General features: G+C 36.9%; 1 long non-coding RNA gene across 1 annotated transcript in view; it reads left to right on the forward strand.

Moving 5' to 3' along the window:
* The window catches only part of LOC309608185, a 133,876-nt gene that overhangs the window by 69,061 nt on the left and 51,046 nt on the right, over positions 1–13,769 (forward strand). The window contains exon 2 of the long non-coding RNA XR_014232708.1: positions 4,268–4,305. This is a non-coding gene — a long non-coding RNA (uncharacterized lncRNA). The remainder of the gene's footprint in view (positions 1–4,267; positions 4,306–13,769) is intronic.

Genomic DNA, 13,769 nt, shown 5'->3' on the forward strand with positions numbered 1-13,769 from the left:
TTCTGATCTGATCTTTATGATTTCTTTCCTTCTGCTAGCTTTGGGGTTTTTTTGTTCTTCTTTCTCTAATTGCTTCAGGTGCAAGGTTAGGTTGTTTATTCGAGATGTTTCCTGTTTCTTGAGGTAGGCTTGTATTGCTATAAACTTCCCTCTTAGCACTGCTTTTGCTGCGCCCCATAGGTTTTGGGTCATCGTGTCTCCATTGTCATTTGTTTCTAGGTATTTTTTGATTTCCCCTTTGATTTCTTCAGTGATCACTTCGTTATTAAGTAGTGTATTGTGTAGCCTCCATGTGTTTGTATTTTTTACAGATCTTTTCCTGGGGTGTTAAAGTCCCCTACTATGATTGTGTTGCTGTCGATTTCCCCTTTTATGGCTGTTAGTATTTGCCTTATGTATTGAGGTGCTCCTATGTTGGGTGCAAAAATATTTACAATTGTTATACCTTCCTCTTGGATCGATCCCTTGATCATTATATAGTGTCCTTCTTTGTCTCTTGTAATAGTCTTTATTTTAAAGTCTATTTTGTCTGATATGAGAATTGCTACTCCAGTTTTCTTTTGATTTCCGTTTGCATGGAATATCTTTTTCCATCCCCTCACTTTCAGTCTGTATGTGTCTCTAGGTCTGAACTGGGTCTCTTGTAGACAGCATATATATGGGTCTTGTTTTTGTATCAATTCAGCCAGTCTGTGTCTTTTGGTGGGAGCATTTAATCCATTTACATTTAAGGTAATTATCGATATGTATGTTCCTATTCCCATTTTCTTAAATGTTTTGGGTTTGTTATTGTAGGTGTTTTCCTTCTCTTGTGTTTCTTGCCTAGAGAATTTCCTTTAGCATTTGTTGTAAAGCTGTTTTGGTGGTGCTGAACTCTCTCAGCTTTTGCTTGTCTGTAAAGGTTTTAATTTCTCCATCAAATCTGAATGAGATCCTTGCTGGGTAGATTAATCTTGGTTGCAGGTTTTTCTCCTTCATCACTTTAAGTATATCCTGCCACTCCCTTCTGGCTTGCAGAGTTTCTGCTGAAAGATCAGCTGTTAACCTTACGGGGATCCCCTTGTGTGTTATTTGTTGTTTTTCCCTTGTTGCTTTTAATATTTTTTCTTTGTATTTAGTTTTTGATAGTTTGATTATTATGTGTCTTGGTGTGTTTCTCCTTGGATTTATCCTGTATGGGACTCTCTGTGCTTCCAGGACTTGATTAACTATTTCCTTTCCCATATTAGGGAAGTTTTCAACTATAATCTCTTCAAATATTTTCTCAGTCCCTTTCTTTTTCTCTTCTTCTTCTGGGACCCCTATAATTCGAATGTTGGTGCGTTTAATGTTGTCCCAGAGGTCTCTGAGACTGTCCTCAGTTCTTTTCATTCTTTTTTCTTTTTCCTGCTCTGCAGTAGTTATTTCCACCATTTTATCTTCCAGGTCACTTATCCATTCTTCTGCCTCAGTTATTCTGCTATTGATCCCATCTAGAGTATTTTTAATTTCATTTATTGTGTTTTTCATCGTTGCTTGGTTCCTCTTTGGTTCTTCTATGTCCTTGTTAAATGTCTCTTGCATTTTGTCTATTCTATTTCCAAGATTTTGGATCATGCTTACTATCATTATTCTGAATTCTTTTTCAGGTAGACTACCTATTTCTTCTTCATTTGTTAGGTCTGGTGTGTTTTGACCCTGCTCCTTCATCTGCTGTGTGTTTTTCTGTCGTCTCATTTTGCTTATCTTACTGTGTTTGGGGTCTCCTTTTTGCTGGCTGCAGGTTCGTAGTTCTTGTTGTTTTTGGTATCTGTCCCCAGTGGCTAAGGTTGGTTCAGTGGGTTGTGTAGGCTTCCTGGTGGAGGGAACTAGTGCCTGTGTTCTGGTGGATGAGGCTGGATCTTGTCTTTCTGGTGGGCACGTCCACGTCTGGTGGTGTGTTTTGGGGTGTCTGTGGCCTTATTATGATTTTAGGCAGCCTCTCTGCTAATGGATGGGGCTGTGTTCCTGTCTTGCTAGTTGTTTGGCATAGGGTGTCCAGCACTGTAGCTTGCTGGTCGTTGAGTGAAGCTGGGTCTTGATGTTGAGATGGAGATCTCTGAGAGATTTTCACCGTTTGGTATTACGTGGAGCTGGGAGGTCTCTTGTGGACCAGTGTCCTGAAGTTGGCTCTCCCACCTCAGAGGCACAGCCCTGATGCCTGGCTGGAGCACCAAGAGCCTTTCATCCACACGGCTCAGAGTAAAAGGGAGAAAAAATAGAAAGAAAGAAGGAAAGAGGATAAAATATAGTGAAGTAAAATAAAGCTATTATAAAGCAAAGCTATACAGACAAAATCTCCCCCAGAAGCATATACATATACACTCACAAAAAAAGGAAAAGGGGAAAAATTAATATATCCTGCTCCCAAAGTCCACCTCCTGAATTTGGGATGATTCGTTGTCTATTCAGGTATTCAACAGATGCAGGCACATCAAGTTGTTTGTGGAGTTTTAATCCGCTGCTTCTGAGGCTGCTGGGAGAAATTTCCCTTTCTCTTCTTTGTTCGCACAGCTCCCGGGGTTCAGCTTTGGATTTGGACCCGCCTCTGCGTGTAGGTCGCCTGAGGGCGTCTGTTCGCCGCCCAAACAGGACGGGGTTAAAGGAGCAGCTGCTTCGGGGTCTCTGGCTCACTCAGGCCGGGGGGAGGGAGCGGTACGGAGGAGGTGGGGCGAGTCTGCGGCGTCAGAGGCCGGCATGACGTTGCAGCAGCCTGAGGCACGCCGTGCGTTCTCCCAGGGAAGTTGTCCCCGGATCACGGGAGCCTGGCAGTGGCGGGCTGCACCGGCTCCCGGGAGGGGCGGTGTGGAGAGTGACCTGTGCTCGCACACAGGCTTTTTGGTGGTGGCAGCAGCAGCCTTAGTGTCTCATGCCCGTCTCTGGGGTCCGCGCTGATAGCCGCGGCTCGCGCCCGTGTCTGGAGCTCGTTTAAGCGGCACTCTGAATCCCCTCTCCTTGCGCGCCATGAAACAAAGAGGCAAGAGAAAGTCTCTTGCCTCTTCGGCAGCTGCAGACTTTCTCCCGGACTCCCTCCAGTTCAGCCGTGGTGAGCTAACCCCTTCAGGCTGTGTTCACACCGCCAACCCCAGTCCTCTCCCTGCGATCTGACCGAAGCCCGAGCCTCAGCTCCCAGCCCCGCCTGCCCCGGCGGGTGAGCAGACAAGCCTCTCGGGCTGCTGAGTGCTGCTCGGCGCCGAGCCTCTGTGCGGGAATCTCTCCGCTTTGCCCTCCGCACCCCTGTGGCTGTGCTCTCCTCCGTGGCTCCAAGCCTCCCCCCTCCGCCACCCGCAGTCTCCGCCCGCAAAGGGGCTTCCTAGTGTGTGGAAACCTTTCCTCCTTCACAGCTCCCTCCCACTGGTGCAGGTGCCGTCCCTATTCTTTTGTCTGTTATTTCTTTTTTCTTTTGCCCTACCCAAGTACGTGGGGAGTTTCTTGCCTTTTGGGAGGTCTGACGTTTTCTGCCAGCGTTCAGTGGGTGTTCTGTAGGAGCAGTTCCACGTGTAGATGTATTTCTAATGTATTTGTGGGAAGGAAGGTGATCTCCGCGTCTTACTCTTCCGCCATCTTCTTCGACCAAAATGCCTACATAGGATTTTTGATGATGACATAGAATTTCCAACAAAGTCAGAGCCCACTGTAAAAGAAAAAAATTACTTCAGAAGTTTAAAAAAAATGTTTTCCAACGTGAAGACATTAATGTACTTATCTTTATTTCATGGTCCTATATACTATAAGAGGTTTTAGAAAATGATAAACAAGTAGTACACATTTCTTTAAAATTGGGTTGAATAAGTAAATGAATGATTTGTTTATTCCTAAGATTACCTCCCATGGCTATTGTAAGGAGTAATAAATTAATGTGGGCAAAAGGCAGAACAGGTGGTAGCTATTACAATCATTATTATTAAGAAGAAAAAACATCAGTGCATATTGAAATTTATATAACATAATATCTTAGAAAATTTCTAGAAATAGAGGGAATTTTAGTGAGCATATTCTAATAAATTTTTATGAAGATGATGAAAGAAAAAATTAGCCTTATTTAAATTAACTGCAATCCTTGAGTTACATGGGTTATATTTTCAAGTAAAGTTTATTTACTTTTCCACTTTTGGTAAGAAATTGTAAGCTAAAAGTTATTTATGTTTGGGCATTAGAACAGAGTAGCAGTGAGAGAATAGTATACTACAGATTTATTTTTTGGTGATCTTCTCTGATCTCATTAACGACAGATGTCTTTGTGTTTCAGGGAAAGCAGCAAAATAAGGAAGAAGAATTCAACTGAAAGTGAGTAGCTGTGCATCTAGTCTCATTTATGGATATAATAAAATTTGGACTTTAATATGCCATTGAACTTCACTTAAACTCTGCTATCTATACTATACATGTGGGGTGAATAATTTCCAAACCTAAATTCATTCCACTTCAATTTTTAAAAGTATATTAGTATATTAAATTTAGTAGAATTTGAATATTGAATAAACACACTTTTCAGCGATTGATGAAATCACAGTAACAGTATTTTCTTCCAATAATTTACGAACTTAGTGAATTAAAGTCTTTATTAGTGCATGTCCTTAAAAAATTATTCAAATATTTTCTCATCTAGGGACAGTAAGTAAATATAATGTGGTCCTGCGATGGTATTAATATGATTCTGTAACATTAATGATATTCACTTAAAAAAATCCTGACACCCCCCTTATTTAGAGCTGACCCTCCCTGGCAATAATATTCATTTTACCTGGTGGAATGAAGACATTCTGAAAGAAGAACGAAATAGAGAAAAAGAGAAGGATCTTCACTGTAAATGATTTCTTAGGAGAGAATAGTCCACAGATCTTCTGTCTTAACTCAGGTGTTGTTGAAATAAGAAAGAAAAGAATCCTTGATTACTGAGGCTTATGAAGAGTAAGAACATTTCTATGCTTGGTTGAATAGTACCATGGTCAAAGATATTATCGCTTGAAAAAGCTGATGCTTTGTCACACAAAAATGCAATCTACTGATTCCTCTTGAAGTCACTTTCTTTAAGAAACTTTAACGGTTACAAGATTATGGGTATAAATTGCTAAGTGACCAAGGTTGGAAATAATATGGCAGTAATCACATGATATTACAGTAGTATGTGTTTTATATAATCACATATACTATTTTAATGTCTGCAATATAAAAAAATGAGTTTCAATGTAATGAGAAATTCAAAATAGAATTTTAGACTGAAGTTATCCTTGAGAATATTTAATTTTTTACACATAAATGTATTGAGTTCCAGAGTGGTCAGATGACTTCATGATCCATGTCATTTTATTTAAAATACACATGAACATAAATCATGACAGTATAATAATGTGTTTGGAAATTATTTGTACCTTGAAGAAAAGCCAATCTCCTCAAGTAGGATTTATAAATTTCAGTGCACGAACATACTAGGTTAAAAAGTCAGATTGCATTTCTCTTTCTCTCCCTTTTTTTCTATGTAGGTTGGAGTTATTTCTGAACTCATCCACAAGTTTTCCATGGTCTATTATAGTAGATATTGGAGAAAAGCAGCTGAAATTTCTCCCTAGATCCCATAAGCAAACGTTAGGAGCAATGGTCCATTGATTCTTACTATACCGAAAAGGGCACTAAGAATCAGTGTATAAAAGAGTTCTGGTCAGCATTAGTCATCCTTATTTTACAGCAACAGAGGTTTTTGCTATTAAAACATGTGTAGATATTCAGAATTTTGGCAAAACTTCCTGAAAAAAGTAATAATGAGATATGTCTAAGAACTGTTTCCTTCTGCAACCAATTTCTTCACTCTATGAAACATGAATTAAAAATGAAGAACTTCTATTGAAAGCTAAGAACTTGCTGGGAAGCACATGATTGAGAATTTCCACAACATCTGACATAGAGTGAGATCATTTAGCCTTAAGTTATGTAAGATAACTTCAACAAAATTTAATCAAACACTACCACCGGCCTATTACTGCTCTAGTTGCTGTAGTGTAACTGTGAGAAGATAAGAGTATTTGATTGTTGTGGATAAGTACTAGCTGAGTCACTGAAACTAAAATTAAAACTCTATTAAAATCACTTATTGGGTACCGTCTCTGTTATCAGAACTCCTGCGAATAAGTATAAGAGCAGAGAAGAAAGGTCTCTCATTGACTTTCTATTTTATTCCTTTCCAAAGATGTGACAAATGTGTAATATCGTTACCTTCCTTCAAGGACTGAAGCCAATTAGAAATTTATCTTGGATATTTATTTATTAAATCTGGAGGGAACAAAAGAGCAAAATAATAACATAACTACTGATTCACTTAGGATACTTTGTAACCCAGGTCTAGTCCCATGGAGAATATGGAAACTACTCCTTTTTTTGACCAGGTAAGCATCATTTCAATCTTCCACTCTGAAAGTCCAACATGTTAAACACATTCTACAGAATCTATGTCACAAAGCAGAATTAGATGATTCCTTTCAACATTTATTATTTGGACATGATAATACATATCATTTAAATTGTTTTTGTTTTACAAATATAAAGAATTTTAAATCATAGACAACTGGATAATTTAGGAATGTTTGGATCCATTGACCACAAATCTATGATCATCTTGTAGAAATTCCAGATATTTAGGAAAATAGATAAGAAGACCTTATTACTGACTTGAGAAACTCAAATTATTTTTTAAAATACATGAAAAGAAATATATAACAATCAATAGGATAAATGCCATTACAGTTATATGAAAATAGTTCTTATATGTCTTCTGAATATATTTTCCCTGTAGCACAAAGTTCAACATTGAAGATTTTATATCACAACATTTCTGGACTAGGGATTTTGTGGATCTAATAAGAAAAGCTCAGATGGTGGAAATTAAGGCAAAAACTAGTATACTGAGTACATTAATAAGGTTATTTTATTATGCTTCATTTTCTCTAAACTTTCTAATTCTCCTTATTAAATTATAGAGAAGTAAATTATTACTACAATTAGTGATTTGGGATCCACAATATTTCCGTTTATCAAAAACCATACCACCTTGGATATAAAAATGCACAAAATGTATTTGCTCTCTACTAGTTGAGAAACATGGGGAATTACTTCCCTTTGGATCCTGAGAATATCCTCTTCAGGAGAAAAATTTCCCCAATTAAGTTTGTCCTTATTCCTAAATTACTTTATTATTTTTAATCACCATAAAAATGAATTTTCAATTTTTCCAAAAAGTTTATGGGAAAGAAGTAAGAGGAAAATAGCAAATCCAAACTAAGAAATCAACTGTAAAAGGATGCCAATAAAAAGAGACATGGAAAATTTCAAATTTTAACAAATTGCTTCTTGTTGAAATGTGGGGCCCAAACTATTCCACTACTTTTGTCCAAAACCGAGATACCATCTATGAAAAAATTTCCTGCCAAGAACCCTCACTTGGCGGCCTGTCCCAGGGACTCACTCATGCTCTTGCTGGGAAAGTAAGATTCAAGAATTTCCCTATCAGTTGACATAAGGGTAATATTTCAGCCTGTCGCTAAGTAAAATTCATGTATCTGGTCCTGCTCAAATCACACAGTGAACAATATAAATAATTTAATTTTGCTATGAATAACAATGATTATTAATGTGGGTCACCAAACCCATAAGCAAATCAGTTAAAACATCCTTTTGTTACCAGAACTCCTGATACTAAGAACAGAGAAGAACATTTCATTGATTTTATCCTCCTGTTCCATTACAAAGAAATAACAAATATGAGATTATTCCTTTATTCAAGGACTGAAGCCAATTAGAATGACTGTTTTTGAACCCACAGTTTCCAAATTGGAAAGGGAACAATGGCAAAAGGAAATGTTAGTTCTGATTCAGTAGAAGACTTTATGAGCTAGGTCTTACTCCATGAAAAACATGGAAATTTCCTTCTAACCTGATTGTGCATTTAAGGTTGACCCCAGAAGTAAATTTGAGCTTATTATTTTAAACTCTGTAACACTCAGTCTTTTTTCCCTGCTCAAGATGGTGAGCATAATCCATAATTTAGGTTCTGTGACATAAAAGGTAATTATTGTCCAAATCCTCATATTCACTACCATTTCTTGAAAGCTTACTATGAATCAGGGACTGTGCTTTGAGATGTTACAATTTGGTATCTACAACAACCTTATAAGGTAGATATTATTTTTTACATTTTATAGATTAAGAGAGGGTAAATAACTTGCCCAAAATCAAATAGTAAGTCAAAGGACTAGAATTTTTACCCCAGTATGTTTAACCCAAAATATATAATCATAACCACTAGACTTTGGTCAAGTCATATCATTTTTTTGGATTTCTCTTTTCTCAGCGATAAGGCATGGAGTTGAAAATTTTGGGGCAATTTTCAAACTTTGTAAATTTTTTTGAAATGAAATTGAATTTTTTTGAAATGAAATTGTGTATATAACCTTGATTTATAAAAATCAAGCTTCAGGAGGAGAAGAAAAAATAGGTCTCTAAATCTTCCCATCCCTGTGGTTGTCTGGAAACAGTTTTGCAGTAATCTTGGCTCCTATAGAAAACCTATTTTGAAAATTACTAGACTACAGGACCTTTCGGGGACCATCCAAATCCCTTCCACAAATCACATGAACAAACTGAAGAAAAAAAACCATATGATCATCTCAATAGATGCAGAAAAAGTTTTTGACAAAATTCAACACTCATTTATGATAAAAACTCTCCAGAAAGTGGGCATAGAGGAACCTACCTCAACACAATAAAGGCCATATACAACAAGCCCACAGGAAACACATTCTCAATGGTGAAAAACTGAAAGCATTTCCTCTAAGATCAGGAACAAGACAAGGATGTCCACTCTCGCCACTTTTATTCAACATAGTTTTGGAAGTCCTAGCCATGGCAATCAGAGAAGAAAAGGAAATAAAAGGAATCCAAATTGGAAAAGAAGAAGGAAAACTGTCACTGTTTGCAGATGACACGACACTACAGGTAGAAAATCCTAAATATGTTACCAGAAAACTACTAGAGCTCATCAATGAATTTGGTAACGTTGCAGGATACAAAATTAATACACAGAAATCTCTTGCATTCCTATTTTTACCAAAGATATTGATGAGCTTAGTAAAGGATTTCATAGTGAACGATTTCATATATGAGCACTATTAGGCTGCTGAGAGAAAACGATGGGGTAAGGGTCCTTTCCCTTCCAGTAACTCACCATACTGTTCAGACACTGTAAACACTCCTTATCTGAGGACATTATTTAGACACCTCCTCCCCCAAGAGACAAAAAGCATATGATATCAGATTTACTTTTGGCATAGCAAACAAAGAGGTCATGTTATTCCTGCACAAAGGCTCTTGATCAAGATATTCTTACTGTTCTCCTCACCTTGGCTAAACTGTGGATAGGTTTTATTCCCTGTCAACAGGCCCCTGACCTCCTTTTTCTTAAAGCATTTGCTTGAGAAAACTTGCAATATAAATTGGGGTTTTTTTGAGATGTAAATATTCTCTCAGTCTCTTCCTAGTTTTACAATCCAAGAATGTCTTTCTCAAGGACCTTCTCAAGGAATAGATGATAGCCAAGGTTTGCTACCCTCTTAGGTTGATGGCAGAAAAAAAAGTAGAAAAATAAGTATGACCCAGATTTTGAGATTTGGATGGAGATGAGAGTGTGTTCAAGGAAACAGACAATAAAGAAGACAATGTGTGTATTAAGTGATGGCGAGAACAAATTTCAAATGATGAGAAGATACCCATGACTTCCATAAAACTTCATGGAATGTGCAAATGGGGAAGAAAGAACTCTTTTTGGATAAATGCTTGAACAGATAATAGTGTCATCTGGAGAAAAGAAAGGGAGATTTTGCAATGGTAAGATAAGTCAGAGGAAAGTAACCAAATGAGAAATAAACTCAAGGTGAAGGAAATTGCATAGAATTGATACAGCAGAAAGAAGTATAGTTTAGGTGACTTTGAAGTGACCATGCTTTTCTGTGATCTCCAAATTGGAAACTATGCTCATGCCAAGTATAAAGTGAAATCTCCAAGGCTCTACCCGCAAGAACACTCTGTAATATCAAGCACAGATAACAAAACTAATTAAAGAGAGAAAGTTCTTACTGAACAACTTAACATTTCAACCCAACCACAAGGCTATTTCAGAATAAATTGTTCACTAAAATGCCACATGCCCTTTGATCCAAATCTATGCTCCATTGATATTCTAAGTAGTGACAGTCATTAGATTAGTGATAAAATTTTATTACATAGTGAGAATAATGAAAGTTATGTCTTTGTGTGAGACAAAAGGGGGGGAAAGAAGATCAAAGCAATGAGGTCACAAAAACACGGAGGAAGATAGAAAATATGACTTGGCTTGAAACTCTTGGTCACTAAACATTTCCTGACTTACAAAATCCATTAATATTTATGCCAGGAGTGAAAAAAATTGGCTATAGAATATGGCAGTGTTGGAACATTTTTGTGTGCAGCTAATGTTTATCTGAGAATCCTCCAGTTCCTTCAGTCACTGATGTAACTCCTCTTGGTTCATGGTCACAAAAGCATGTGGAGTGGAGCTGTTCACCAATGTAAGGCCCCAGAATGTTCAGGGTAGAAGAAGAAGAACTAGGACATGATCACCTTCTTTTTTCTTTCCCTTAACTATGTCACTTGGGGTTAAGGAAATGGCTTCTCCATGTTTGTACAAGGAGGATGGTCATCAAAACCTTTTATTTTTTCACTTAATCTTTAGTGCTTTCAGGGGAAGAATGAAAAGCCTTGGTGAAACTTATATTTTCTTTTTAGTTATAGCATAATTTTATGTTCACAGTCCTATTGAAAAACGGGATCCCCAGAACACAAAATGTTCAAAAAAAAATTAGTCCTCTATACATCTCAGTGTTCCCCTTGAAAGTGAAGGAATTAGCTAGAAAGAAGTCTAATGCCTCTTCCATGCTCAAAAACCTCTTAAAATTAAAAAAAAATATTGTGCATCACTATGCTGAGTATTATACTAGACACCTTCTGTGGCTATTTACCAACAAGTAAAAAAGCATTTCAATATTTGAACAATTAGTATGATCATACCCAAGTGTACTAGTGAATAAGCACTAGGTACTCTGATATTACAAGAAATTACAGGTGAGAGGCTGAAAATAAAGAAGTTAAAAACAAACAAACTTTTATTCTCTTTCCTTAACAGTAAGCCCTATGCAATCAATTTACCATTATAGCACCTGGGAATGGGTACAGTGTCTTCCACATAAGGAAGGAGAAGAATGTAATATACAGAAGTATCACATCCAGGAAAAAGGAAAAAGAGACAAGCCAATTCCTTCCAGCCTCAGAACAATGTGGAAAGAAGTTGAACAAGAGAAGGGAAGTTAGGGGAGAAGTGCCTGTAGCACAAGCTTCTCTTCAGAGCTTCCAACATGAGCAGAGAGAACATGGGATAGATGGACTGATGAGATGATCAGTAGCATAGACGCTTCACCCCCACTTACACACTTAACAAAGAGATTCCACTAAGGCTAGTCTTGTACTAACCTGGGGTCAACCATCATCAGAGAAAAATAATGGCATATACACTAGTTAGGCAAAGGAGAAACTTGACATAGATCTCCCCAAGCATCTCAGCTTCCATGTTAATCTCAGCTGGCATGAGACTCAGAACTTTCCATTTGCACTTGGAAATGTGGGAAGGGACACACAAAAGTTAGCTGAGAGTCTTGACTGATGTTGGCAGAAAAGATGGTACTTGTAGGAGCAAATCGATTTTGAATTCAGTGACTTGCCAGAGCCTAATTAAATGGAAGTTGCAGTTATATCTCAGAGGGTCTACAATGCCAGTGAGACTTGAGGTTGGTCCTCATAAGTGGGAGGACTTGGTCCCCAAATGAGCTGGGAAAGAATAAACCGCAAGTTCACCAGTAGTAAAATTAAAATGCAAAATATGGTCACATGAGGCCCCTCCCTCCATACATTCAGATGTGATCTTGGAGTTGAGGTGGGGAAATGAGTGCCACTCTGAAACACTACACATTTACTTAGAGGGACATTCTAAGTTATTGTCTGAGGCCCAGTGCCCCAAGGGATTGATAGGGAATGGAGTCCCGCATTATCCAGGGGAATGGCTATCATGAGATTTATTATGTGAAATAGAAAGAAAATATATTCTTTTTGTACATCTCAGTGTAATGTGAGTAAATGTGTGACCTCATAAGACAACAACAAGAAAATCAATGAACTGTCAATGCTCAGCAGTTTGGAAACTTCCTGAAGAGTGTTTTTTAAACATATGTTGTGCAAAAGTCTGTAAGGTTCCATTTGTTAAACTTTACTATGCTTATTGTATTCAAAGCACTAGTAACAAATTTTTTAAAAAATGCCTTGTCAACCATATTTCAGTGAATAAAAAAGAAAGAAAATAAAATAAGTCAACTATACTTCAATAAATTAAAAAATGAAATAAAATATGCTTCCCTATCCAAGAATATAGGTATTATATAATTTATTTGATACTTTTTTATATTCAAATTGATTAAAATACATAACAGTTTATTTTTGAAGTGAAAAACCCTAGCTAAAGAAAACATTTTTTTCAGCTGAAGTTTCTGTGAAACCGTTTCACACTATACGTATTGTTTCATAGGAATCCATGATGCTTAAATCATTTATTTTTATTTCAAATTCAATATTATTGTTCATTTACTGTTTTTACTTATGTTCTTTACTATTTTCAATCATTGTCATCAGATTTTGGCTTCAACAATCATCTCTCTATTTCTTTTATCTTGAATACCAGTTTCTCCTTTAAATGTACCTCATTTTCTTCAAAGTAAGAAAAAGAGAAAAGAATTTATTTGGTGACTATTCTGTGTAAGGTTCGGTTCTAGATAAGGAAGTATTAAAAAAGAAAGAAAGAAAAAAAAGGTACCATTCATACAAACCTAGACCAAACTCTTAAGTCACCTAAACCACTGATATTAACAAAGATTTAAAATATATTTTATAATAATTCAGAAAAACACTTCATCAATATTCAAGAAGAGCATCAGATTCCATAACCAGGAGGACTGAATCCCATCAATAGTTGCGTGAAACTATTTCTTCCTGGGAAGGAAGGCTTTTCCAAATGTCTACCTCATCATTTAAAAATGAACATTTTAAGTTGTGAAACCTGAACATACATTTTAAACAAAGAATATGATGCTCTTAACAAAGAGATTAGGAATAAGGGAGCAAGATTTCTTGGACTGCTTGTCTAGAGTCAAACATGGATGGACTAAACAAAGCCCTGTTTCAGTTTTTTGACTCAAAGAAATCCACTCAATGACAAGTAAGTTATTCTCCCTTTTTAACAGGGGTATTGTGTTAATAATGACATGAACAAAAAACAATCTGCTGAAGACAATTTAAAATATCTAGAGACATATTTGTGACGTGAAATGAGAGCAAAGCTGTGTTTGCCCTTCGTTTGTCAGAAAGGTCAAGTGTCTCAGAGCATTTAATTTAAAAAGAAAAAAAAAGTGCACAAAACACAACACTATTTCACCAGTTGAAATGGCTCTGGAGTCTTCCATCAACTTCAGAAATTAGTTTCCAAGTGTTGCCTGCTTTCATTCAGTCTGCAACCAGCATGGAGCAGCCCACCTGCTGTGAAATAAGGGTGTAGCGACCAACAGTTATTATAGCAGTAGCCATAAATTTATTGCTTATTGGTACTAAACTTAAATCTTTGTAATTTT

The sequence above is a fragment of the Balaenoptera borealis genome (genome assembly GCF_965194805.1).
Source record: "Balaenoptera borealis genome assembly, chromosome: 12".
NCBI lineage: Eukaryota > Metazoa > Chordata > Mammalia > Artiodactyla > Balaenopteridae > Balaenoptera > Balaenoptera borealis.